Here is a 27,114-nt window from a genome sequence, read left to right on the forward strand (position 1 = left end):
TCGCCTACCTGGCGACGCGTGCGACCCTGGCTGGGACGCAATGACAAAGAAGCTCACGAAGCGACCACAACCGCCACCATTCGTGAAAGGGGGACCAGCGCGAAGGTCGATCTCCCGACCCTGTCAATATGACCGTCACCAAGTCGCCGACTTTCGTGGAGGGAGTGTGAACCACCTGTTTCAGATTGTCGTCCATGCATGCGAGGGTTCAACATTAGAGGCGGAGCTCTGTGAAGAATATGACCCCTCTGACTGGCCGCACCAAAGCCGCAGCGGCTGCGGAGAACCTGACCTAGGCGGCGGTCTGACCTGCCAGCGGCTGAGAGTGCCAAGAATCTCTGGGTCCGGACGGGCCGCAACTAAAAACAGAACCTGGCAACGTTCAACACGCGCACCCTGTCGGGTGAGGCTAGCTTAGCAGGGCTATTTGAACAATTACCAGGTATTGCCTGGGATATTATTGGCCTTAGTGAGGTTAGAAGAACTGGCGAGGCTTATCTAGTGCTAATTAACTGCCACGTACACTGCTAAATAAGTCTTCCAGATAAGAGAGAATTCGGCGTAGGATTTCTTGTCCATTAGGGCATAGCGGGCGACATTGATGAATTCTACAGCATTATAGAGATGGTAGTAGTCGTCGTAATAAAGCTGAATAGGAGGTTTAGATCCAAGGTAGTACGAGCCTAAGCCCCAACCTCCAGTGAAGATATAAGAAATAGAACAGTTTTATGAAGATGGTGAATTAGCAATGAGCAAAGTGCAAACTCGTTATACTGTAGTCATGGGCGACTTCAATGCAAAAGTGGGGAAAAAGCAGGTTGGTGAGCAAGCAATTGGCAACTACGGCATCGTTTCAAGGAAAACTAGGGACAGACGTTGGCAGAATTCGCGGAAAGGAATAGGATGTTAAGAATGAATACCTTCTTCAGGAAGCGCCGCAACAGGCAGTGGACCTGAAAAAGCCCTAATGGTGAATCAAGGAATGAAATAGATTTCATACTCTCTGCCGATCTCAGCATAGAGCAGGATTTAGAAGTGTTAGGTAGGGTAAAGTGCAGTCACCATAAGTAAGTGAGGTCTAGGATTTCTCTCAATTTGAAGAGGAAAGAATAAAATTAGTCAAGAAGAAACAGGCCAACCTAGACGCAGTAAGGGTAAAAGCAGACCAATTCAGGCCGGTGCTCGCAAACAAATACGAAGCTTTAGAACAGGACGATGAAGGCAACATAGAGGTAATAAATGAAACCGTAACTAGGCTGATCTCAGAAGCAGCAATTGAAGTTGGAGGTAAAGCTCCAAGGCAACCAGTAGGTAAGCTCTCCTAAGTAACAAAGGACCTAATAAAGAAATGGAAAAACCTGAAAGTCTCAAACTCAAGAGAACAGATTGTATTCGCTGAACTGTCAAAACTGAACAACAATAAGAAAGTAAGGGATATCGAAATTATAACGTGGAAAAGATTGAGGAAGCAGTAAAATATGGACACAGCATGAAATCAGTGAGAATAAACTTGGCATAGGACAAGGCAAAATGTGTGCACTGAAAGATAAGCAGGGTAATACCATCAGCAATTTCGATGACATAGTAAAAGCAGCGGAAGAATTCTATCCTGACCTGTACAGTTCCCAGAGCAGCCAAGCCACTTTCATTCGATGAATAGATGAACAGGATACAGAGGGTCTTTCTATAACTAGCGATGAAGTCAGAAAGGGCATTGAAAGACATGACCAGAGAAAAAAGCTGCTGGAGAAGATACATTAACAGTCGATTTAATTAAAGATGGAGGAGATATCATGCTTGAAAAGCTTGCGGCCCTTTATACGCAATTTCTCACGACTCCAAGTGTACCAGAAAACTGGAAGAACGCCAAGATTATACTAATAGATAAAAATGGAGACGTTAAAGAATTGATGAAATATAAACCCATCAGCTTGCTTTCAGTATTGTATAAAATATTCACCAAGATAATTTCCAAGAAAAACAGGGCAACACATCAGCCAACCACGACAACAGACTGGCTTCATGAATGGATATTCTATGATGAATCATGTCCATGTAATGAATCAGGCAATGTAGGAATCTGCGGAGAACAATAAAGATCTTTATATGACTTTCATAGATAATGAAAGAGCATTTGATTCAGCGGAGATACCAGCAATCATAGAGGCTTTGCGTAATCTAGGAGTACAGGAGGCATACGTGAATACCTTGGCAAATATTGACAAGGATTGCACAGCAACCTTGGTTCTCCACAAGAAAAGTAAAATGATATTTATAAGAAAGGGGTCAGGCAAGGAGACACAATCTTTCCAATGCTATTCATTGCATGCTTAGAAGAAGTATTCAAGCTCTTGAAGTGGGAAGGCTTAGGAGTGAAGATGAACGGCGAATATCTCACCAAGCTTCGGTTTGCAGATGACATTGTCCAATTCAGCAACAATGGGGACGAATTACAGCAAATAATTGAGGACCTTAACAAAAAAATTGTGAGAGTGGGGAACATAATGGTCAGTCACCTGGACGGAAACAAGAATTCAGGATCGTGAGTCAGCCTCTACAGTGTGTAAAGTAGTACGTTTATCTAGGTCAATTACTCACAGGTGACTCTGATGAGGAGAATGAAATTTACAGGAGAATAAATTTGGGTTGGAGTGCATACGGCAAGCACTGCCAAATCCTGACTGGCGGCTTACCACTTTCATAGAAAAGAAAAGTCTACAATCATTGATTCTGCCGGGGCTAAAATATGGAGCAGAAACTTGGAGGTTAACAAAGAAGCTCGAGAACAAGTTAAGGACCGCACAACGAGTGATGGAACGAAAAATGTTATTCCTAAATTTAAGAGACAGGAAGAGTGTAGTGTGGATGAGAGAGCAAACGGGGATAGCCGATATTCATTTGACATTAGGCGAGAGAAATGCACTGGGCAGGCCATGTAATGTGTAGGATGTATAACCGCTGGACAATTAGTTACAAAAAGACAAGTGAAGAAAAACGCAGTCGGGGACGGCAGAACACTAGGTGGGGTGATGAATTAGGAAATTTGCAGGCGCAAGTTGGAATCAGCTGGTGCAAGACAGAAGTAATTACTGATCACAGGGAGCGGCCTTCGTGGACATAAATATAGCTGGTGATGATTAAATTCTGTGCAGTGGTAGTGGCACCCGTCCAGGCGCTTCTCTTACACGTCTCTTCATTTGACTGGTTAGATTAGGGTTGTTTTAATGAGGCCTCTTGCGTTCTGTGCAGTTGCAGTGGCACTCGTCCGGACGCTTCTCTGACGTCGGTTTTTTGACTGGTTATGCGATAGTTGTTTTGATGAGGGCTTATAAATTCTGTGCACTGGGAGTGGCTCCCGTCCGGGTGCTTCTCTTAACGTCTGTTCACTTTGACTGGTTAGATGAGGATTGTTTTAATGAGGCCTATTACGTTCTGTGCAGTTGCAGTGACACTCGTCCGGACGCTTCTCCCTCACGTCGGTTCCTGACTCGTTATGCGATCGTTGTTTTGAGGAGGATTGTTACATCCTGTGCAGTGGCAGTGGCACCCGTGCGGGCGCTTCTCTTACACCTGTGTGCACTTTGACTGGTTAGATGATAGTTGTTTTATTGAGGTCTATTACGTTCTGTGCAATTGCAGTGGCCCTTGTCCGGACGCTTCTCTCACATGTCGGTTCTTTAGCTGGTTATACGATGGTTCTTTTGATGAGGGCTATTACATTCTTTGCAGTGGCAGTTGCAGCCGTCCGGGCGCTTCTCTTACACGTGTGTTCACTTTGACTAGTTAGATGACGGTTGTTTTTGTGAGGCCTATTGCGTTCTGTGCAGTTGCAGTAGCACACGTCCGGATGATTCTCTCTCACGTCGGTTAATTGACTGATTATGCGATGGTTCTTTTGATGAGGGCTATTTCATCCTTGGCTTGGGTATCTCGCACAGTGGCGGGAACCACCACTCAACGGTGGTATATGCTTTCCGCGACTGTGGATACCGGCATGTGGACGCGCCCAAGCGCTACGGCTACCAAGAGTATCTGGGTGAGGCCATTGCGGAAATCGGCGTGCCATGCGAGGAGATTTTTCTCGCCACGAAACTGTGGCCACGTGACTACCAGGGTACTAGGGGTGACGGGCCATTGAATGCCTTCCGGGGATCGTTGCAGCGGCTCACGGTCGACTACCTGGACCTGTACCTGATGCATTGGCCTGAGTGCCCAACTGCTTGCGTGGACTGGCAACGCACGCTAGACGACACGTGGCGCCAGTTAGAGCTGCTTTAGGGATGAGGGTCTCTGTGGCGCCGTGGGCGTGAGCAACTACGAGCTAGACGCCATCTAGCATCTTGTAGACGTGTCCAGCCTGGTGTCGCAGGTGAACCAGCTCGAGCTCCATCCACACCATTCAACTTACGAGCTAATGCGCTTCTGCGCGAGCCAGGGAATTCTCTTCCAGGCAGGCAGCGGGCGTTCGGGCGTGAGCGGTTTACGCTGAGGTGCTACTGGCTACTGCAGGGTTACTCACCGCTGGCCAAGGGCCGCCTGCCGCTCGATCGTGTAGTGTGCCGGGTAGCGCTGCGCCAGGAACGCTTATCTGCCCAGGTTCTGAAGCGATGTTCCCTGCAGAAAGGCGTCGGGGCCCTCCCCAAGACGACACAGCCGGACCGGGTTCGCCAAAAAGCTCAGGTACGCTTTGGTCTAACCACCGTGCTTTTCCCAGTCAATAATACACTAGGTTACTAAAAGGTCAACTTTCGTGTGCTAATGGTACATTGCATCATTCTTTGTGGTAATGCAAGCTCCGTCTCTATAAGTTGCGACTTCCATTTCATTGATGTGAATGATGAACAAGGGACAGAAAAGAGAGCCCTTTGGAACTCCAGAAATAATGGTACTTAATGGACAATCGGAATCATTTACCTCGACAAACTGTAATCGGTTGGTAAGAAAATTTTCGGTGAAAGCACCATTGTGTGTATCCAGGATAAGTTTGGGAGGCTTGAAACAGAGTAGGTAATGGAAATCTAATTGGAATGTTTCGTGGAAATCCAGAAAGACGCAGTCACTGGCGAGCCGTCTATCAAAAGGAGCAGAATTATTATTTGTAAAGCGCATAAGTTGTGTCACAAGAAAACCCGTGAAATCCGTGAAGAAAAGGAGTAAATAATGATTTTTCTAGAAAGTTCACGAGAATAAATATGCTTGAGCGTTTTCCATAGTGTACTAGTCAAGGATATCGGCCAAGTGGGGAACTGGCATCTCCGGGTTTAAACACTGGCACAGCCCTCATTAGTGGCTCGTGTGGTCATTTGTGGCTCGTGTGGTGCACTGTGCAACAGGCATGAGCACTTTCCTCGACTGACTGCGAAAGTTAGTGTTCTGGGCTGGTAGCTAAGCGCTAGTGTTGATGAGGGCAGGCAAGTGGGAACTTTGTGAGGATTTTCAATGTTCTGAGACCTCTTCGCTAAACATTTTTATTTGATTTTTTTTATGTGCACACGCCCACTTATTTGCACGCACCACTGCAAGTGGTTTATCTACGCCCAAGAAATTCTTGTTCTATGATTCACTTTATGAAGATGTGCATTTAGGTTATAAAAGCCATGTTATATAAGCAAGCTAAGCACCAATGTTATGATTGAGATAAGAGACTCGCTAAGCCGTGAAAAGTAGGTAGCACTATTGCAAATTGGCTACTACAGAGACGTTGAGATGCATGTTCGCAACTCTTCATTCAGCGTGTCACTAAACAAAAAAAAGGTATTGCCCGCCCAACTACATAAAAGTCTCACAATTTGAATACGCGATTCGCAGTTTGTTATTAGAAGCGTTATTAGAAGCGTATTAGAAGAGGTGGTGGCGTGGAGGACAGGTAGAACACCCGGCTTCTAATCTGAAGGTCGTAAGCTCGAATCCTCCTCCAATCCAAGACATTTTCACGCATGGAGTGGCGCCTGACACCGGCAAACAATCGGCGATAGCTAGTGGGGCTATACTATTTCCACGTGCAACCAAATTAGGAAGGCCCACTAAGCTTCAACAAAGTCACTCCCTCGCCAGTACAGGATATTGGCCTCCCTGGTGGGGTATTCGGCCACTACCTCCCTCATGCCTCCTACATTTACCCATGACCCTCAGTCCCTAGCAGCTGCGGAGCAGCTGATCAAGGGGCGGTCAGTCCTGCGACGCGACAGAGGGTGCTAAGAATCTCTGGGTCCGGACAGGCCACCATGGAAACTGAGCCTGGCAACGTTCTACACGTGTAGCCTTTCAAGTTAGCCTAGCTAGCAGGGCTTTTTGAAGAATTGTCAGGATTGCCTGGGATATTATTGGCCTTAGTGAGGTTAGAAGAACTGGTGAGGCTTATTCAGTGCTGACTAACGCCGCGTCCTCTGTTACGGAGGTCTTCCAGAGAAAGGAGAATTCGGGGTAGGATGTATAATCTACAAAGACATAGCGGGCAACATTTATGAATTCTGTAGCGTAATGAGGGAGTAGTGGTCGTTATAATAAAGCTGAATAGGAGGTATAGAATGAAGCTAGTACAAGCTACGCCCCAACCTCATTTGGGCGTAGGCTTATGCTACCGGCATTAAGGAGGCAGTCGGGTGATACCAGTCTGCCGTCTCGCAGCGCTAAACCGAAATAGCAATTCCGGAAATGGCTTGCTTGATGGGAGAGCACGTCGGTGCTATCTCCGTTATATATGCTACGTCTGCCGACGCTGGCTCAAGAACCGGACCCTCTTCACCTTGCCATCGCAGCCTCCACCTATATCTAGTCTGGTTCGTAACAAAGATATAATTCGGGGTTACTGCGCTTCCGGCTGCGTTTATTCTAGCGGAAATCGACGCTATAATGATGCACCGGTGGTTAGATACAAGGTCCGTTATAGATGCACGCGGACTGCGTCGTCTGCTAGCAGAACCATTCTCGTTCTGCTTAACCGATGTCGTTGCTCGGAAAAAAAGGATTGTTGTTTTTCGTCTGCTATAGTAGAGTGTACTAGATTGGGGGAGTGGGTCCAACGCAGGCTCCTCACTGCGGCTTTTTTTATTGAAAAGTTGGTGGCGCCGCCGTCGCTTTCTCCCGAATGGCGGCCCGGGCGCCAGCCGGACGCTTGTCGCGTCAGAGACCCTACCGCAGCTGCATAGAGCTTTGACAGGCGGATACTCGTAGCGGCAACACTGATATTATTCCCCACCGATCTATTGTAAATGAAATGGAAAAAGAGCGGTGGAAAGAATGCAAACGACGCAGCAACAACGGTGTGTCGAGCAGACGACAGCTACTCCAGCTCGTGAGCTCGCCTCAGCCAATGAACGCTGCCGAAACAGCCTGAGCCAACGTTTATTGGCCGGAGATTCATAATAGAGCAAGGCAGCGCCGCCACAATTTCACCGCTTTTTGCTTCATCCTCGGCGCTTGTCAAGGCGTCCGCTGTTCCCACTCCCCCCATTCTAGTACACTCTAGCTGTCAGTGTTGCGGAATGAGCGCCCCATTCCATTCCAATTCCATTCCGGGGACTGAGAACCTTGCCGCAATTCCATTACTTTCATTCCTCGGAATGAAAAGCTTCCCACTCATTCCCACTCCGGAAATGGCCGGGCAGTTCAATTCCATTCCTGTAATTGGTCAACGTAGGAAGCCATCTTGATTGTTTTATCGAGTTACCCATGAACGCACGATAAAGCTGATGACATCTGACGCGTTAAGAACTGCAGAAATGAGCTTGGTGACATGTCTCACGCAGTATAACCCCCTACTCATTTCCGTTATGGCAGTTCTTCCGCTACCTATAGTATTTGCATGGTCCGCGTGTTTTGACGGCTTGCAATGTTTTAATATTGTTTAGGCTTAAATGTGGTAATGCCAAAATGATGACATAGCGTATTTCTATGCTGACAAAAGAGGCGTAAAACATGTACTTGGGACAAAAACTATGACAATGACTATTGTAAGGTGTGCTATGTATATAAATGACATAAATATAAAACACTCAGTAATGACAATTTACAAGCAGCACTACTGCCTCACCAGGACCCTTGTGCGCAAGGGCCTGGAGGCGTGTGCTATACATACTAATGCGCAGCATAGGCCTCTATTGCGAGGCCGTGCTACGAATCGCATGGGTGTATAGCATTTAGTATACGAATATTATTTAAAAAGCTTAGCAATGATTTTGTGTCGAAGAGCGGGTCTTTGCCAAGGAACAATGCCGGGTGTAATGAAATAATGTTGTCTGTATGCTAAAGGAAAGAACTTTTTCTTTGCTCTTCTACCTCCCAGCATTCAAGCAAGACGTGGAGCACAGTCAACGTCTCGCCACATTTGCCACAGGCAGGGGGATCACTGTTTGTTAAAAGATAAGAATGTGTGCCATACGTGTGGCCTATTCGAAGTCGACAGAGAGTGACCTCTGTTCGTCGTGTTTTTGTTGTAGGTGGCCAACTTCCTAAATAAGGTTTTATTAGATTAAGATTGTTTGACCGTTTTGTGTCCTACAAACGTTGCCAATAGCAAATGGTTTCAAATCTATGGCAGGGATAGCGATGGAAGTTTTATTAGCACTTGCTTCTGTTGATGTGGCCATTTTGTCGGCAAGCATGTTGCCTTCAATGCCTCTATGTCCAGGAACCCAGCATATTGTGATATGTTGAGAAGAGTAAGCTTTGCATAGAGCCGAGTAAAGTTGTGCAATTACAGGATTTTTATGTTGCTGTGACGACGATAGGGCTTTAACTACGCCTAAAGAGTCAGTATAAATAACTGCGTTGCGAATCTGTGTATTATCAATGTACTTTACAGCCAAGAGTAGCGCATAAGCCTCAGCTGTAAAAGTACTTGTTTCTGGGTGTATAGCGACGGATTCCGCGAACGATGGGCGCACCGCTGCACAACAGACACCGACATGCGACTTTGAGGCGTCCGTGTAGAATTCTGGGCAAGAGTATTTTGTTCGAATTTCTAAGAAGTGCATTCGGATGTGTGTCTCGGGGGCATGTTGTGTGACTTCTACAAAAGACAAGTCACAATCTATCTTCTGCCACTGCCACTACGGTAATAGCTTTGTTGGAGCCATTAAGTTAGGTTCAAGCAGTGGAACACTCATTTCATCACTGAGGTTCCTCACGCGCAGAGAAAAAGGCCGTTTCACTGCAGGTCCGTTGTGGAACAGGGTGGAACTGGTCATATCGTTTACTGTTAAATAAGTTGGATGTTCATTGTTCGCATGTGTTTTCAGAAAATATATGAAACTAGTGTACGACCTTTGAAGATGCAGTGACCATTCATTAGACACTACGTAGAGGCTCTCTACAGGACTTGTCCTGAAGGCACCGGTCGCCAAGCGGATACCTAGATGATGAACAGGGTCAATCATCTTCAAGGCGCCTGGACTGGCAGATTGATACGCTATGGCCCCACAGTCTAAGCGTGTACGCGTAAGACTTTTGTACACGTTCATCAGGCATTTCCTGTCACTGCCCCATGTTGTATAAGACAAAATTTTAAGCAGGTTTATTGTTTTTAGGCATTTCTCTTTGAGGCGCTTTATGTGTGAAATGAAGGTTAGTTTCGAGTCTAATATGAAGCCTAAAAATTTATGTTGTGTACAAACTGGTATGTGTTGTCTGTGTACTTCAACATTGGGCTCTTTAAATAGGCCTCTTTTTGTGTGAAAAGGACAGAGGAGCTTTTAAGAGGATTGAGTTTAAAGCCATTTTCTTCTGCCCATTTACACACTTGTTCAAGCCAAGCTGGACATGCCGCACACAAATTGCAAGGTTACATGACTTGAAACCTAACTGCACGTCATCTACGTATACCGAATAAAACATACCCTGCGGTATAGATAAGCGCAAGGAATTCATTTTGACGATAGAAAGGGTGCAGCTTAGTACCGCACCTTGCGGCACCCCAGTTTCTTCTGTAAATGGCCTGGATAGAGCATTGCCAACCCTAACACAAAAAGTACGATGTGATAAGTAACTTTCAATTACATAAAGCATATTGCCGCGAACACCCATTTCCGATAGGTCTCGCAAAATCCCATATCAACAAGTTGTGTCATATGCCTTTTCCATGTCTAGGAAAAGAGAAAGAAAGAACTGCTTATGGACAAAGGCGTCTCGAATGTTTGCCTCAATGCGCACGAGATGGTTAGCAGTCGACCGACGCTCTCTGAAGTCACATTGATAAGGGTCTAGAATTTTCTTCGATTCAAGGAAATGTAAAATACGATGGTTTATCATTTTCTCGAAGAGTTTACATAAGCAACTTGTGAGGGCTATTGGACGGTAACTTGAAACGTCGGATGGGTCTTTACCCTGTTTCAAGACCGGGACTACGATGGATTCTTTCCATGAGGATGGGAGATATGCGGCAGCCCAAATAGAGTTGAAAAGTGCCAGAAGTGTCATCTGTGTATCGGTGTGCAGGTTTTTAATCATGTCATACATGATTCTGTCAAATCCCGGTGCGGAGCTCATACATGTGCTCAAGGCAACTCTAAGCTCGGCAATACCAAACGCACAGTTGTACGGAAGATTTCGTCTGCATTTACGGTCTATTGGCTTACGTTCTGCTACTTTCTTGTATTTAAGGAATGATTGTGAGTAGTTTACGGAGCTTGATACGCGCTCGAAGTGTATGCCAAGTGCATCGGCCTGGTTTTGCAAGGTATGCCTTTGGTCATCGACCAAAGGTGATTGGTTGATCTGCTGCCTTTTTAGCCTTCTCAGCCGATTCCATACTTCAGCCTCCTGGGTGTAGGAATTGATGCCTGGGAGAAACCTCTCCCAGTTTGCTCTCCTGGCCTGCCATCTCGTGCGCCTTCCTTGTGACTTTATATGTTTAAATGCAATGAGATTTTCCGCCGTTGGATATCGGCGCGGTCTGCCCCATGCCTGTTTTGTCTCTTTCGTGCATCTGCACAGTCTTCATTCCACCAAGGAACACGTCTCTTACATGAATGGCCGTTTGTTTGTGGAATAAACTTTTCCGCTGCACCAATAATAAAAGCAGTAAAATATGCTACAGCATCATCTCTGCTAAAATTGCGTATAAAGTCTTGTGATAAGTAAGTAGATTCTTTAAAATGCTTCCAATCAGCCGAGTTGTTTCCAGCGAGGGGCATGTGCTGGAATTTCGTGTTGTGTTAGTAGGTTTAGAGTATCCGGGAAGTGGTCACTCCCAAACGAATTTTGTATTACATTCCATTCTAAGTAAGCAAGAAGAGTGGAAGATCCAAGCGCTAAATCCATCGATGAATATAAATTATGCGCAATATTATAGTAAGTAGGTGCTTACTTATTAAGTAGGCATGCACCAGAAGTCACAAGAAAGCTTTCGATAAATCGACCCCTAAAATAGGTTCGGGAGTCTCCCCAAAGACTGTTATGAGCATTAAAGTCTCCAACGAAAAGAAAGGGTTCAGGAAGTTGTTTAATAAGGCCATACATAGAGTTCTGTTTTGCTCAGGTGATAATTCGGAGGTATGTAGATGGAGCAGACGGCAACCAATTTGTTAAAAAGAATTGCTAGCCCTGCAGCTGCCTCGAGGGACGTCCAAAGAAGCAAGTGTTGGCAAGCAACAGTCTTGTCGAAAACTATAGCTACACCACCGGATGAGGTGTTAGCCTCGTCATGGTTTTTGGGGAAAATAGCATATGACCGGATAAAATTTCTCTGTGTAGCTTTTAAATGCGTTTCCTGTGCACACAGTACCTTTGGGTTAAGTTTTTGTAAGAGTTCTGTTATGTCATCAAGATTGTGGAGAAAACCTCTCACATTCCACTGTATAATTTGTGTATCCATTTTGACAGAGTTGGGTACTCTGTGTTCTGGAAAGGAAATATTAGCTCAAAGGACTTTTTCCGGGCGCCGTGATCACGTTTTGCTTTTGAAGTGGTCACGAGAATCGCGGCGCCCCTGAGGCGCTGGCTGCGCCATCTGGATCGGAATTGTGTCCATTGACTCCTGGGAGCCGCTGGACTTCCGCTCACTTCAACTTGAAAGGCCACCAACCCAGAGGTCGATGGGCCCTCCTTTAGAGACGGCGAAGCAGCGCGCTGCTGTCGCAAAGGGAGCTCATGGCACAGCTGCGACCACACTCTTTGTGGGCCGAGCCGATACCAGAGTCTGCTGCGGCGTTGCCCCTTACGCGCCGCATCAGCATACCCTGCAATATGAAGAAAGGAAACGCGCTTGCGTGCTTATCGGAAGGAAATGTTCTCCTTTACTTTGATAATCACAATCTCTTTTTCTGTTTTTCCATGTCGGACAAGAGCGGGAATATGCGGCATGTTCGCCGTCGCAGTTCACGCAATGGAGTGCAAGGTTACAGTTATCTGAGGGATGATCGTGTTCACCACACTTGGCACAGGTTTGTCGGCCTCGGCAGCTTTACAAACCGTGACGATACCTTTGACATTTGAAGCATCTGCGTGGATTACGGATGTACGCCCTTACTCGTATCTTTACATAACCAGCCTCGATTATCTCGGGCAGTTCAGTTGTACCAAGAGTATCAGATGTTTGGTTGGAATTTCTTTGTTCTCCCATTTAATCTTTATTCTATGTACTTGGATGACGTTCTGGTCTTTCAAGCCCTCTAGAAGTTCTTCACTCAAGTTCATGAGGTCATCGTCTGATATCACGCTCTTGCATGTATTCAGTGATCGATGTAGTGTCACCGTGATTTGAGCATCACCAAATGCAACCAGATTTGAAATCTTTCCATGCTGCAGCTTATCACATACCTCAAGCAGGAGGTCGCCGCTAGGCATTTTTGTCACTTTGTAGCCACTACCCAGTGCCTCTGTGAGGCATTTGGCAACAATGAATGGTGAGATGGTTCTGACAGTCTTTCCAGGGTTCTCAGTATGTATAACATGGTATCGCGGGAAGTTTTCTTTGTGTTGGAGAAAGTAATTGAAACTTTCTTCGGTGTGTCCTCTTCTGTGTAGAGGACGATCAGGTAGCTTGGGGTAAGAAGATGATGCCGTAAGATCTAAATAATTTTGGCAGCGATGCCAGCCGCCCACCACAGAGCCCAACAAGGGGACGTTACGGGAGTCCCTGCAAGAGAAGTCCAACGAACTCCAGCGGAACAGCGTTGCTATAACCAAATAAGACATAACCAAGACAGGTTAGCCACACAAGGTTAACCCTTGCCGCGTGGAAAATCGGAAGTTAAAAGTGAATAGAAGACAGGAAAGATCGAAAAGTGAAAGAAAAAGGCAGAAGATTGAAGAGGGGGACAGGAAAAGGCGACTGCCAATTTCGTCCAGGTTGGTCAGTCTGGAGGTACCGTCTATGTGAAGCAGAGGCCGAAGAGGTGTGTTGCCTCCACCCAGGTCCTTAAAGGTCCGAACACCCGGCATCGGCTCAACCCCCAGGATCCCCCTTTCCCCAGACACGGCAAAGCCGCGCACGCCTACACGCGGGGGGGGGGGAGGTCCGTGGTGTCGCAAACCACCAAACGCCGGCTGATGCAGGCGCCCCTGCGGGGATGAAGGAAACTAAGATTTGCTTAATGGGGAACAGAACCCTGAAGATCTGCTGGTATTAGTTGCAACAGTGCACTGCTCCAGCACCTAGTCATGCCCTTTGCATCATATAGGGAACTATGGGCTGCACTGTTCTTCAGCACTCACGCATGTCAAGCGCGCCTTGCAAGCATGGATGGGGTGAGGATAACTTTCTGGTGTTCGCCTGTGTGCAGGTATGCAATGTCTTCCTCATCGCAAAACTTATTTACGTGCATCAGGCACTAAACTACGCGCGAGATAAAGTTCAGGCTGTGCATAGAGTATTTGCGACTTTCGTGTGGGTAACTTCTCAATAGGCAACCAATGCGCAGGAATAATTTGTGTCTCCCTTCAGTATCTGCTGGGATATTGCATTTGTTTGTACATTAACTTGATTCTCGGTTTGTATTTTACAAATTGGCAGATCGTTCACACTTTTACAACACGACGACCCTTGCCTCTAGCTAACTAAAGCTGGAACTAGAGAATGCGTTATGGCCTTCGACTTCGAAAAAAAAACATGTAATCAGGCCTACATGACTAATTTGGGCATGATATTACAGAAGAAGCTATTAAAGGAATAGCAAAGTAGGTTCTCCCCAAATGCCCTCTTTGCTTAGGGATGCAAACACGGGTTATGTGCCGAGTCGTAGCAACCAAGCGAATAAAACATGCAAAGAAAAAGGATAACGATAATAATGAAATGACCCCACACCGGAGTAGTGGGAGTGCCGGCTGACCAGCTCTCAGCTCGAGAATCAGGAACGCCTGAGCTCCCAGGCTAGAGCAGCAGCGGTCGCTCGCCGCTTTCTGAACTAAGAAAAGGCCACCCACCTTTATTTCATTTTATTTTTATCGGCTCAAATAAATGTTTCTAAAAAAACAACACCTCCGGCAATTGGTCACTAATGCTTTGGCAATCAGTACGTTATAAAGAGTGCTTAGGTGTCCTCGGGATTTTTAAATGCTGCAATAAAGGTCGCAAGCAGTGCAAGGTACAAAAAGGACATACTTGTGGGGAAAGACTTGTAGTAGGCGCGTTGCGTGTAAATGTACCGTGCTTGTTATCAGCCAAGCCATTTTAAAAATACTGCTTTATTGTTAAACTCGAAGCTCTGACTTACTAATGTTTCAACGTGAGCTGGTTCTTCGGCATGTTCTGACAAAAATGGCGCGTAGACGAAAAAGCGCTCTATTTCCGGCAAAAGACGTAATTACATTCCCATTCCATTCCGGGCAAAAGGCTGTTATTTCCATTCCCATTCGATTCATTCAAGCATTGTCACCATTTCATTCCCATACTATTGCGGGTTCGCGAAAATGTGGAATGATTCCGGAGTCATTCCAATTCCGGAGTGGTAACCCGGCAACATTGCTAGCTATACAGTGAAAGTTCGGCTGATACAGCGAAAGCAATATCTTTTTCGAGAGCTTCCCGCAGATATAATAGAAGCGAAATACGAATGCGCCAGCTCCATCCGCAACCGTAAAGAGATTCCTTCTCCGCCTATTTAACTGGTAGTTGGGCCACATACACGCACCTGTCGGTACTTCTCGTCTTTCTGCGTCGCTTGCGAGTGGTACCAAGAGCGTCCCGGACACCGAACCAACGACACCACAGCTTTAGCCTTCTCTGCACTGAAACGACAGATCAGTGCCTCATTTGCATTTGCGCGTTTTGTAGAGCGTGCACACCCATGGAAATCGCAACATGGACTTTTCCTTTTTTTATTTCCTTTTTTTAGTGCTCGCCACGAGAATTCGCAGCAGCAAAGCCACCAATCGTGTCTGGCCGAGAGGTTGAAACGAAAGAAATTTTTTGAGGCTGAGACGAGCTTGCGAATCGCCTCAGCTGAAGCGCCATCGTGTCATTCAACTATAGGAGTGACGTATGTCTTAATGTCAATATAATTAGGCTGTTCTCAACGGCAATTGCTCCAGTAGGTTCCTTAGAAATGGTCAGCGAATAGGATGGAAATAAATGACATTGCCACAGAGGTTTCAAAAGTAACTACACTTTTATTCGTCTAGAATAATGCAACCAATATAGTTGACCAAACAAAACATGTTTCAATGGATGAAAAGTACTATGGGCAGCACACAGTCGTAATGCATAGCAAAATATGCGAAACCTTTTCACAGAATCATCCGCAATTCCGTGCCACACCATACATTCATATCCAACAGTTATGAGACAAAACAACGTTGCCCCCCTCATTATGATTTAGAAAACTTAGACTCACTAATTTTCCTCGCGTCGGACACTCAGAGCCTGTGTTACGGAGAGTGAAAGAACATTACGCGACGTTTCTTCGCGGAGCGATCCGCATTTATCGTCACGAGAGACAGCGTGTCGGATGCCGAAGCCGGGAACTTGCACGATAACAAAAAACCTGCACTCGCACTTTTCGCCAATCCCCGCAGGGGCGTCTCCGTCAGTAGGCGTTTAGTGCGTTGCGACACCACGGACCCGAGCACACGGGGGTTGGACCCTCCCACACCTGACCGTGCGTGGCTTAGCCGTGTCTGGGAAAAGGGGGATCCTGGAGGTTGAGCTAATGCCGGGTGTTTGTACCTTAAAGGCCCCCCGGCGGAGGCAACACACCTCTTTCGTCTCTGCTTCACATAGATGGCACCCCCGGACTGACCAACCCGGGGGAAATCGGTGGTCACCTTTTCCTGTCCTCCTCCTCGATTTTCTCTGCTCTATTTTTCTGTCTGCACTGTCCTGTCATCTCTTCTCTTCTGTTACTTCCTCACTTTTCATAGGCGGCTTGGGTTAACCTTGTGTAGGTGCCCTCTCTTGGGTTTATATATAAGGTTATAGCAGCAATGAACGGCTGGAGCCTGCAGCCTTACACGTTAAGTGCTGCAGGGTCCCCTTGTTGGACTCCGTGGGGGGTGGCTGCCATTGCTGCCGAAGTACACCAAACTGCTATGGGAACACCCGCTTTTCCCCGGCCTCTTGATCGTCTCCCTTAGAAAAGGGGACGCACCGACGAGACTTTGAACTTGTTCACCCGACCCAAAGACATTTTCCCACGTTTTCAAGTAGCCCGAAAAACTAGCAAGAACCATATCCCCATTTGTAGTTGCAAAAACATTGACCAACACGCTAGGCCTTGGATACAAGGTCACCAAAATGCCAAGCAGGGACCTTCTCCTTGAGCAACGTGATAAAGAGCAATACAATTGACTCGGCAAACTTGTTACTTTTGGTGATGTCCCAATTACCGTTTCACCGGATCGGTCCGTGAACACAGTACGGGGGTTAGTATCTGAAGCACACCTCATAGATCTATCTGAAACATAACAGTTGGAAGGATGGAAGGAGGAAAACGTCACGAATGTGCAGCGCATTGTTATGAGACGGGACAACAAAGAAATTCCCACGAAACATCTGATACTTACCTTTGAACTGAGCGTTTTGCCACAAAGCATTGAAAGAGGCTACACAAAGATAGCCATAAGACTGTAGATCCCAAATCCCAGGCGATGCTACCAATGCCAAAGATTCGGCCATGGCTCGCAGAGCTGCCGTGGTCGACTCACCTGTGCTAAGTGTGGAATACAAAGTCAAGCCTCAGACAATTGTGAGGCCACACCTCACTGTGTTAATTACGATGGTGACCATCCAGCATATTCCCGGTCCTGTCCAAGCTGGGAAAAAGAAAAAGAAATTCTAACAATGAAAGTCCGTGAAAACATATCGTTCAGGGAAGCACGCAAAAGGTGCTCACCATTCCACACAACCACTTATGCTGGTGCGGCGCGTCAAGGGGCAGCGTCGCAGCGGCTACTGCCAACTGCCCAGCCCGCGCGCAACGAGCTGTCGCTTGTGGTTCCTGCCCCCAGGGTGGAAGGAGCTAAGTCTACTCCACCCAACCAGCAAACAGGCCCGGTTACCCTAGAGTTGCCAGCACCACAACAGTCTTCGGTGGCAGCCTGCGCTACGCGTAGCGAACCCGCAGGCCCGCCAGCAGCTCCCAAGGTGGGTGCAGTCAAGGCTGCCTCACCCTCACTGCCCCTGCTAGCGCTGGCAACAGCCGGCGAAGCTCAGGCCGAAAGGCAGCCCCATCGACCTCCGGGCTGGTGGGCGCAAATGTCTCGTCCTTCGCGGCGAGACTTTCTCGCGAAACTTCTCGCTCGCAAGAGCGCGTGTCCGGCGCCTCACAAGAGGCAATGAACACTAGACCCATCCCGACGGCGCACAAAGCGCCTAAGAGCGGCGAGGCTCCCTCGACCGCTTCAGAAAGGACAAACCCCAGTTACGGGGCCTGGAAAGGGCTCTGTGATCTAAAGCAATACTTCCTTCTTTAGTACACACTGCACCAATTCACTTTCATTATGGATACACAAATCATACAATAGAACTTCAGAGGCCTTCTTAGGAACCTCGACGATGTCCAAGAACTTCTTTACCAACACAATCCAAAAGTGCTGTGTGTCAGGAAACGCACTTAAAATCGAAACATACAAACTTTCTCCGACAGTATGTTACGTTTCGTAAAGATCGCGATGATGCTTTCGCATCATCAGGCAGTGTTGCCATTGTAAACCACAAAAACATTGCATGTCAATGTTTGCAGCTAAAACGCCCCTTAATGCAGTGGCAGTTCGACTTGTTCTTCTAAACAAAGTCATCACCATTTGCTCACTTTACATACCCCCACATTACCACTTACATAAACATGAATTTCAGTCCTTTATAGACGAATTGCCAGAACCTTATCTTGTTCTTGGCGATTTCAATGCTCACAGCCGTCTGTGGGGCGACTCTCGTATCGATGCGCGAGGTCGTCTTATTGTTGAACGATTTCTTTTCTCCTCTAGTGCGTGTCTCCTGAATAAGAAAGTACCTACATTTTACTGTCTCGGAAACAGAACCTTTTCTTCGATTGATCTTTGCATAGCTTCCCCGTCTCTATTATCTGAACTTAAATGGGAAGTTACCAAAAATCCTTACGGGAGCGATAACTTCCCAATACTACTGAGAACCACCAAAGAAAATGAGTCTTCACCCCAAGCCCCTTGATGGAAGATTGATACAGCCGATTGGGAGAAATTTCGAACTCTTACTAGTTAGTTGTATCTCCTGGGCCAACATGTCTTCGTTAGGAATTGATGCTGCTGTGGAATATTTTACTTCCTTCATTATTGATGCCGCTTCTAGATGCATATCCGAAATAAGTGGCGTGGCATGCAAACGCAGTGTCCCATGGTCGAACGACGAATGTAGGAACGCTCGTAGGAAACAGAATAAAGAACGGGGGTTGCTACGCGATTTTCCTACTGCAGAGAATCTTATCAATTTTAAGAAGATAAAGTCCCAAGGCAGGAGAACGCACTGACAGGCCAGACGAGAGAGTTGGCAGAAGTTTTTATCAGGTATCCACTCGTATGCAGATGAGGCCAAAGTCTGGAACAGGGTTAATAACGTAAGAGGACGACAAACATATTCACTTCCTTTGATAAACACACAGGGCGACAGCTTGGAAGACCAAGCGAACTACCTGGGTGCACATTTTGAATATGTGTCCAGTTCATCGCACTATTCTGCAGCATTTACAAAATACAAAGCAGTAATAGAAAAACAAAAACTAGACCGAAAAATCACAGGGAATTAGCCATATAACTTACCTTTCTCTCTAGCAGAGCTGCATGCATCACTCACCTGTTGCAACTAATCTGCCCCAGGCTCTGACCGCATAATATATTAAACGCTGAAGAACCTGCCCTCTGAAACGAAGAAAACCCTTGTCTGTCTTTATAACTCTATATGAAGCTCCGGCGAGATCCCCTCTGCCTGGAAAGAGGTCATAGTGATCCCTATCCTGAAGCAGGGCAGGGATCCATCGTCTGTATCGAGTTATCGGCCCGTAGCACTAACAAGCTCTCTCTGCAAAGTCTTCGAAAAATAATAAAGCGTCGCCTACTACATTTCTTAGAATCAAACAAACTGCTTGACCCATACGAGTGCGGTTTTCGCAAGGGTCGATCCACCACTGACCATTTGATACATATTGAGGCGCAGATACGCGAAGCTTTTGTTCACAAACAGTTTTTTCTGTCTGTATTCTTACACATGGAAAAGGCCTATGACACCACATGGCGGTTTGGAATACCGAGAGACCTCTCCAACTTTGGTATACGTGGTAATATGTTAAATGTGATTGAAAGTTATCTGCTGAATCGCACATTCCACGTGCGAGTTGGCAATGTTTTATCACGACCTTTCGTGCAGGAAACTGGTTAACCCCAGGGAGGCGTGCACAGTTGAACACTCTATCGTTAAAATGAACACGCTTCGTTCTTCGTTACCACCAGCTATTTTTTATCGCATCTACGTGGACGATATACAAATAGGCTTCAAGTCCTGCAACCTCGCAGTGTGCGAGATACAGGTACACCAGGGGTTGAACAAAGTGTCTAAGTGTGCAGACGAAAACGGGTTCAAAGTAAACCCCCACAAAAGTTCTTGTGTTCTTTTCGCCAGGAAGAAAGGTCTCGTTGCAGATCCCACTATCGAAATGTATGGACAACAAATACCTATGAACAAAGAACACAAGTTTTTAGGCATCATACTTGACTCTAAGCTTACTTTCATTAACCACATAAAACATCTCAAGGCGAAATGCCTAAAAACAAAGAACTTACTGAAACTTTTATCTCACACATCCTGGGGCAGTGACAGGAAGTGTTTAATGAATCTTCACAAGAGCCTCATTCGGTCACGATTGGACTATGGTGCCGTAGTATATCACTCTGCCGCCCCGAGCGCGCTAAAAATGCTAGATCCTGTCCACCATCTAGGTATCCGCCTGGCCACTGGCGCATTCACAACAAGCCCCGTCGAAAGTTTATACGTAGAATCAAATGAGTGGTCGCTGCATCTCTAGAGAACATACATGAGCTTCACATATTTTCTCAAAGTCCACACTAATCATGAACATCCGTGCTGTACAACCGTTAAGGATTTGAAGTTTGCAACGCTTTTCCATAATCGACCCTCTATGAGGCGGCCTTTCTCACTGCGTGTAAAAGAACTTAGCGAAGAGATAAATGTCCCACTTCTAGAACATCGCCTAATGCCTTCAGCTAAGCTGTCACCGCCCTCGGGGTGCCAGGTGATAGAATGTGATCTATCCTTTCTAGAGGTCACAAAGCACGCTCCCGAGCTCGAAATCGCAATGCATTTCTGCGAACTTCAATCGAAGTACTCGTGTTCGGAATTCTACACCTCTTTTTCTAAACCTGACGTATTGAACCCCCTAACAAGTATCTTCACAGCAGAAGCCTACGCAATACTGTCTGTGGTGAAACATATAGAGAAATTGAAACTACAAAAGGCAATAATATTCAGACTCGTTGAGTTTTGCAAAAGCGCTAACATCTTTACAAAAGCATAAAAATTCTGTTTTTATTCAGCTTTACTCACTCTTGTGTAACATTTACCTATCTCATAAACAAGTAATTAATATGCTGGGTTCCCGGCCATACAGGAATCGAGGGTAATGTGCTTGCCGACGAAATCGCCAAATCAATGGCATCGCAAGGTATTGGTTTTCCCGCCGCCGCCCCTGCTACAGATCTGAAGCCTTTCCTACGAAACAAACTGCGAAGCCACTGGCAACGCTTGTGGGACGCCGAAGCAAATACTAAGCTTCACATGATGAAGCCACAGTTAGGATTTTGGCCCTGTACAACTAAAACACGACCAACTGATGTCCTGTTCTGTCGTCTCAGAATAGAACAGACATATGGTACTCAGAATTTTCTATTGAATGGTAATGATCCTCCGACATGTGGTAGATGTGGCGAGAGGCTCACCGTCGTCCACGTCCTCTTGGAGTGTCACGAAGCCGAAAGAGAAAGAAACACTTTCCTCTCGCATATCGCTATTGTGTCCATGTGCATCCCGCTATGTTTCTTGGTAAATAACCGCTTTTTAACACCAACGGAGCCCTCGCATTCTTGAAAGATGTTGTGCTACATGTTATTAGCGCAATAAGTACGTAGCGCATCCTCTCTCCAGAGGATGTTGCTGTTATAGTTTTTTATAGCACATGCCTCCAGGCCTTTGTGTCTCAAGGGCTCTGTTTAGGCACTTGTGCTTCTGACCAATTCTTGCACCTGTAATATTTTGTAAGTCATATCATTGCTTCTTAATGCATTGTTCATGTCCATAGTACACATAGTTAGTTATTGCCATAATCTTATTACGTATAAATTTTACGCACTTTACAGCGACTGATTATAGGCCCCTTTACAGCCATGCCACATCTAATGTTCATATAATTCCGTATTCACCTACCACTAACAAGCCATTGCCATCGTCTTGGCGCTCTTTGGCCACATCTGGCCCTTGCGCCAATAAACCACAATAATCATCAGCTTTTCGCCAATGAATGCCGTGCGCTAGGCCACGGAAAAATTGAAGTGAAGCGCACGCCACACTTTGAACAAACACGCAAGGATAGAAAAAAACTCGGATGAAACCGCCGCGTTCTGGTGAGCAACGCGAATCGGCACGGACGAGGTTTGCAATTGCACAGTCTTGGGCAGTCTTGTACCTGAATCCCTGGTTGGTAGCGGTCACCATGAACGAACTAATAAATTGTGAAATAGAAACAAAATTACCAATTGTTCCTTTAGTACAGCAAAAATATTTGACACGGAAAGTTTACTCGTATGACAGCATTCGGATTAAAATTTTCGAACATTTTGTTTTCATGTAGGTTTCCTAGTTTCAGTGTTTGTCAGCCCCCGCACCTAGTCGCGCTTCATTTGTGCACCACTCACTGATATTTTTGGCGATAGGTTTTGGCACGCTTTTCGTTCCAAGCTTCGAGACCTGTTTAGATGGACCTTGGCCGGTATTTTGTAGCGATGCCTTTAATGTCACAATGCCTTTTCGCGCTTATCGCGTTTTGTCAGTGGTCGGAGCGACGGTCGGCTCGCGTTATCAACGTTGATATCGTGAGCGGACCGTCACTCTGACCACTGACAAAGCGCGATAAGCGCGAAAAGGCATTATTACTTTAAAGGCATCGCTACAAAATAGCGGCCGTTGGTACAACACTAAAGAATACTGTAGGCGGGGGTAACACATCTCGTTGCAGCGACGGTGAAGAATCCCAGAGTGCTTTCAGAAGTGAGTCACGAATAGGATAAAAACATGTACTAAGAAAAACAGCACTCAAAGCGCTTTACGATAGCGGAGACACAAGGTCTGTACGCCGCGTATCACATGTTGGGTAATCGCTCGCTTACCATCGCGAATGTGCGATAGCGTTCGCGTCGCGCGCGCGCAATCTGATTAGATGAGACTATTTACGCTATTTATACGGAATCCGTGACAACATTCACGCGTTTCCGAATACAGCAGGCCGCGTCTCGCGCCACTCGAGAAATCGACAACAGCGACGATCCGCGGCGGAAGAAAATACAGCCACCGCCAGAGAGCGAAGCAAGGCAGAAGTCATAATATTCACGCAAATATGTTTACGCAAACGGACATGGCAAAACCGAGCGAGGCAATCGACTAACAGGAGCAGAGAGGCTGCATATTCGATACAGATTACTTTCGGCGCCATGGCGATTTGAGCTCACGGTCAAGGTATCTCCGAATGCGACACATCTAGCACACAGGCTCAAAGAAGCAGCAGTCATTGTTGCCCTACAAATGCACCCCCTAAGATGTGTGGTCAAGGTTTCGAGGTAAAAACATACAAACGCACCACGTCAAGCGTAAGGCGAAAGCGCTGTCTTGTGTTTTCTATGACAGATATAGCGGGGTGCGGAGGAATATGGCTCGAGACGGTGCAAACAAACACAATTTTTTGCCCCTGTATATAGTGATGCAGATGACCATTTATTCAGGAACGAGGAAATTCACCTCATTGTCATGCCGAGGAGCAGTGAACACGTTTTCGCCAGACTGCACCAAGCATTCTAGAGACGTGACACACACCACACCAGTGTGATCCGACACCAACTGCACCTTCTCCAAGCTATCCTATAAGCTCGAACAACATGCAAACTTACACCGAGTATAAGAGATTGCCTTGACGGCGGCCTTTGAACAACTGTCGTCTACTATTCGTACGAGGCAGACGATAGCTGAGCACACTATACAGTATAGCAATTTTATCGTCTGCTAGGCAGGTGCCTCACGTGCAATGCCAAATATCACGATGTTCCATGCGTTTATGTAATAAGTATATACGCACAATCATGACACAAACACAAAAAAAGTGCAACAAAAACTTTTCGTCTGTGTCTTTCGTGGCGTACGGTTAACGAACGGCATCAGCAAAACGTAGCACAAGACATACCAGAAGACGGCCTTCCAGACATACGCGCAGCCTCTTTTGCCCATAAATCTTCAAACCCGGCTGTACGCGCATGCGCAAACGATTCTCCAATCGCGGCGCGTATCCCGAAAATGAATCCAATTAAATACTGATCCTCGCATCGCGTAGCTCAACCTCATTTTGCTTGCTTAACTTGTTGCCCTTCCTCGCGTATCTTAAAATCAGCAAGCGTGCGGGTGCGTGACTCAGAATTCATCTTGCCGCGTATACTGCGCAAGCCATGAATAAACAGCGCTTCCCGGGAAACTTCTGGCCCACCGGATTTACGGTGCTTGTATTTTTCTCCATATATACTCGGACCACGCGCGGTTAGCGCGTCACAACGTTTGTATATAAGCCGTTTCATGCTGCGTACATATAAGTCGCCGGAATTAGGACCTCCAGCCGGATAGATTCAAAAGCGACGTCTGCGTTTTTAACGACTACTTAAATTCGCGACGCAGGCGGACGATAATGCTTGCAATTTTCTGGACTAGGCTTTTTTTATTTTATTTTCTGCCCCCCTGAGCACTCGCGACTTTCGCAATGACGGCACTGGCGAAACGAAAGTCGGAAAGGAGTTGTTTGATTACACAGAAGTCGGTTTAAAGGGAAAATTAAAGGAAACTTATATTCTGGTTATGCAGTACAGTAGAACAAAGGAAAACATCGCAACGTATGACGCAACGTGCGCTCTGTCTGGTCTCTCAAGAGGGTCTCTTCTCCCTCTCTGGCACACATACACACGCACACACACGCGCGCACATGGTCCGTCCCCTCTCGTCGTGGAAACTGCACCCGCCTCCAAGATGTAAACACAGCAGGAGCGGCGCCCTGCTCTTCGTCAACCACCGAGGGCATAGGTTGCCTCCGTCGAGGTGGTGCCGTCTCCACTGTCTATTCCGGCCAGACGAGAGGTCCATTTCGCTTTCTCTAGGAAAGGCGTCTGGAGTGCGCACGCGCGGTCAAAACCAATACAACAATACAAAATAGAACAGGAGTGGTTTCACCCCCTCCCCCATCCTATGATGATGATGATGTATGGGGTTTTATGGCGCGAGGGCCAGATATGGCTAAAGAGCGCCATACACATGGTAATGAGTTTTCAATGAATTGTTTATGAAATAGAGGAATGTACTGTGAATGCATGGTCAATGTTGAATGGCTGTAAATAGGCCTAAAATCAGTCGCTGTAACTTGCGTAAAATATATAACTATTAAAGTGATGGCAGTGAATAGAGATGTGGGCAGTGACCATTGATGGTGTGTTCTGGAGTGATGATGTCATAAAATGTGTACGTGAAAGTAGCACGGTGCCTCAACAGAGCCCTTGAACGCACGGCCTGAGAGGCGCGTAATCTACAATATTGCTGTCGCAGCAGCAGCCTCTGAAGAGAGGATGTGCTACGAATGCAGAGGGCTGATGACTCGCAATGTACACGCATCTTCAATAAAGTTTAAAACTAACCTGTAGTCAAAAAATGGTTCTGTGCCCAGAAACATTGCTGGGTGTAGAGGGATGTGTTGTTTGTATGCTAAGGAGAAGTATTTCTTTCTTTGAGGTTCTAATTCCTTGCACTCTATTAAGACGTGGATTACAGTTAGTGTCTCGCCACGTTTGCTACAGGAAGGGGGTTCATTACCAGTCAACAGGTGAGAGTGCGTGCCATACGTGTGGCCAATTCTAAGGCGGCAGAGAATTACTTCGGTTTGTCGTGTTTTCGTTGTGGGTGGCCAATTCCCTAATTGTGGTTTAATGACGTGAAGTTTATTTCTTGTTTCCGCATTCAATAAGTGCTGCCAATAGCTCCTAAGGCTTTTTCGCGGGAGATGCTTCATATCTATTGCAGGGACAGCTATAGAGGAGGTGTTCCCCTTCCTTACAAGGGAAACGGCAGTTTCATCTGCAAGCATGTTGCCCTCAATACCTCTGTGGCCGGGTACCCAGCATATAGTGACACATTGGTTAGACGAATATGCTGTGCATAGCACTGAATAGAGCTCACTGAGCACAGGGTTTTTGTGTTTACGAGGAGACATTAATGCCTTTACTACGCTTAACGAGTCGGTGAATATAACAGATTTTTGAAGCTTTGATTTAGTTATATGCTTCCCTGCACACAATAGGGCTTGAGCCTCAGCCGTAAATATGCTTGTTTCTGGATGCATTTCACCGGATTCAGAAAAGGATGGACCGATTGCCGCATACGACACGCCAGCATGTGACTTTGATGCGTCGGTAAAGAATTCCGGGCAAGAATATTTTGATTGTAGTTCACGAAAGTGCATCCGGATATGTACTTCCGGGGATACTTCGAGACCTCAATAAACGATGTGTCACATTCTATAAGTTGCCATTGCCAAGGCGGTAACGGCTTTGCCGGGGGCATTACATGATGCTGAAGCAGTGGAACACCGCTTTCTTCGCAGAGTTTCCTCACCCGCAGTGAGAAGGGTTCCGCTGCTGTAACTCGGTTATGGAAAAGTGTGGCACACGTATTGTCATTTATGATGGAGTAACAAGGATGTCGGCAGTCAGAGTTTCCTTTCAGAAAATACATAAAGCTAGAGTAGGACCTTTGTAGGTATAGGGGCCACTCATTTGACTCCACATAAAGACTTTGCACGGGGCTAGTTCTGAAGCCTCCGGTTGCCAGGCGGATGCCTAATTGGTGAACAGAATCGATCATCTTTAAAGCACTGGGGGCGGCGGACTGATAGACTATCGCACCGTAGTCTATGCGTGAACGAATGAGACTTTTGTATAAGTTTAACAAACACTTTCTGTCGCTGCCCCATGTGGTATGCGACAATATTTTAAGAATGTTTATTGCTTTTAAGCATTTCGTTTTAAGGTACTTTATGTGGGGAATGAAAGTCAGTTTAGAGTCTAGAATTGTGCCTAAAAATTTATATTCTCTGTTTACTGGTATGAGCTGTCCGTGTAGTTCCACTTCAGGGTCTGCTACGAGCCCTCTCTTTCGTGTGAATAGAACACACGAGCTTTTATTTGGGTTTACTTTAAAGCCATTTTCTGCGGCCCATGTAGAGACTTTGTTCAGGGCAACTTGAACCTGTCGTTGGCACACTGTAAGGTTACAAGATTTATAACCTATCTGTACGTCGTCGACGTACACGGAATATGAGATGGCTGAAGGCAATGTTGTTCGGAGCGAGTTCATCTTGACTATAAAAAGCGTACAGCTGAGCACGCCTCCCTGAGGTACCCCAG

This window comes from Dermacentor silvarum, chromosome 1 (genome assembly GCF_013339745.2).
Source record: "Dermacentor silvarum isolate Dsil-2018 chromosome 1, BIME_Dsil_1.4, whole genome shotgun sequence".
Lineage (NCBI taxonomy): Eukaryota > Metazoa > Arthropoda > Arachnida > Ixodida > Ixodidae > Dermacentor > Dermacentor silvarum.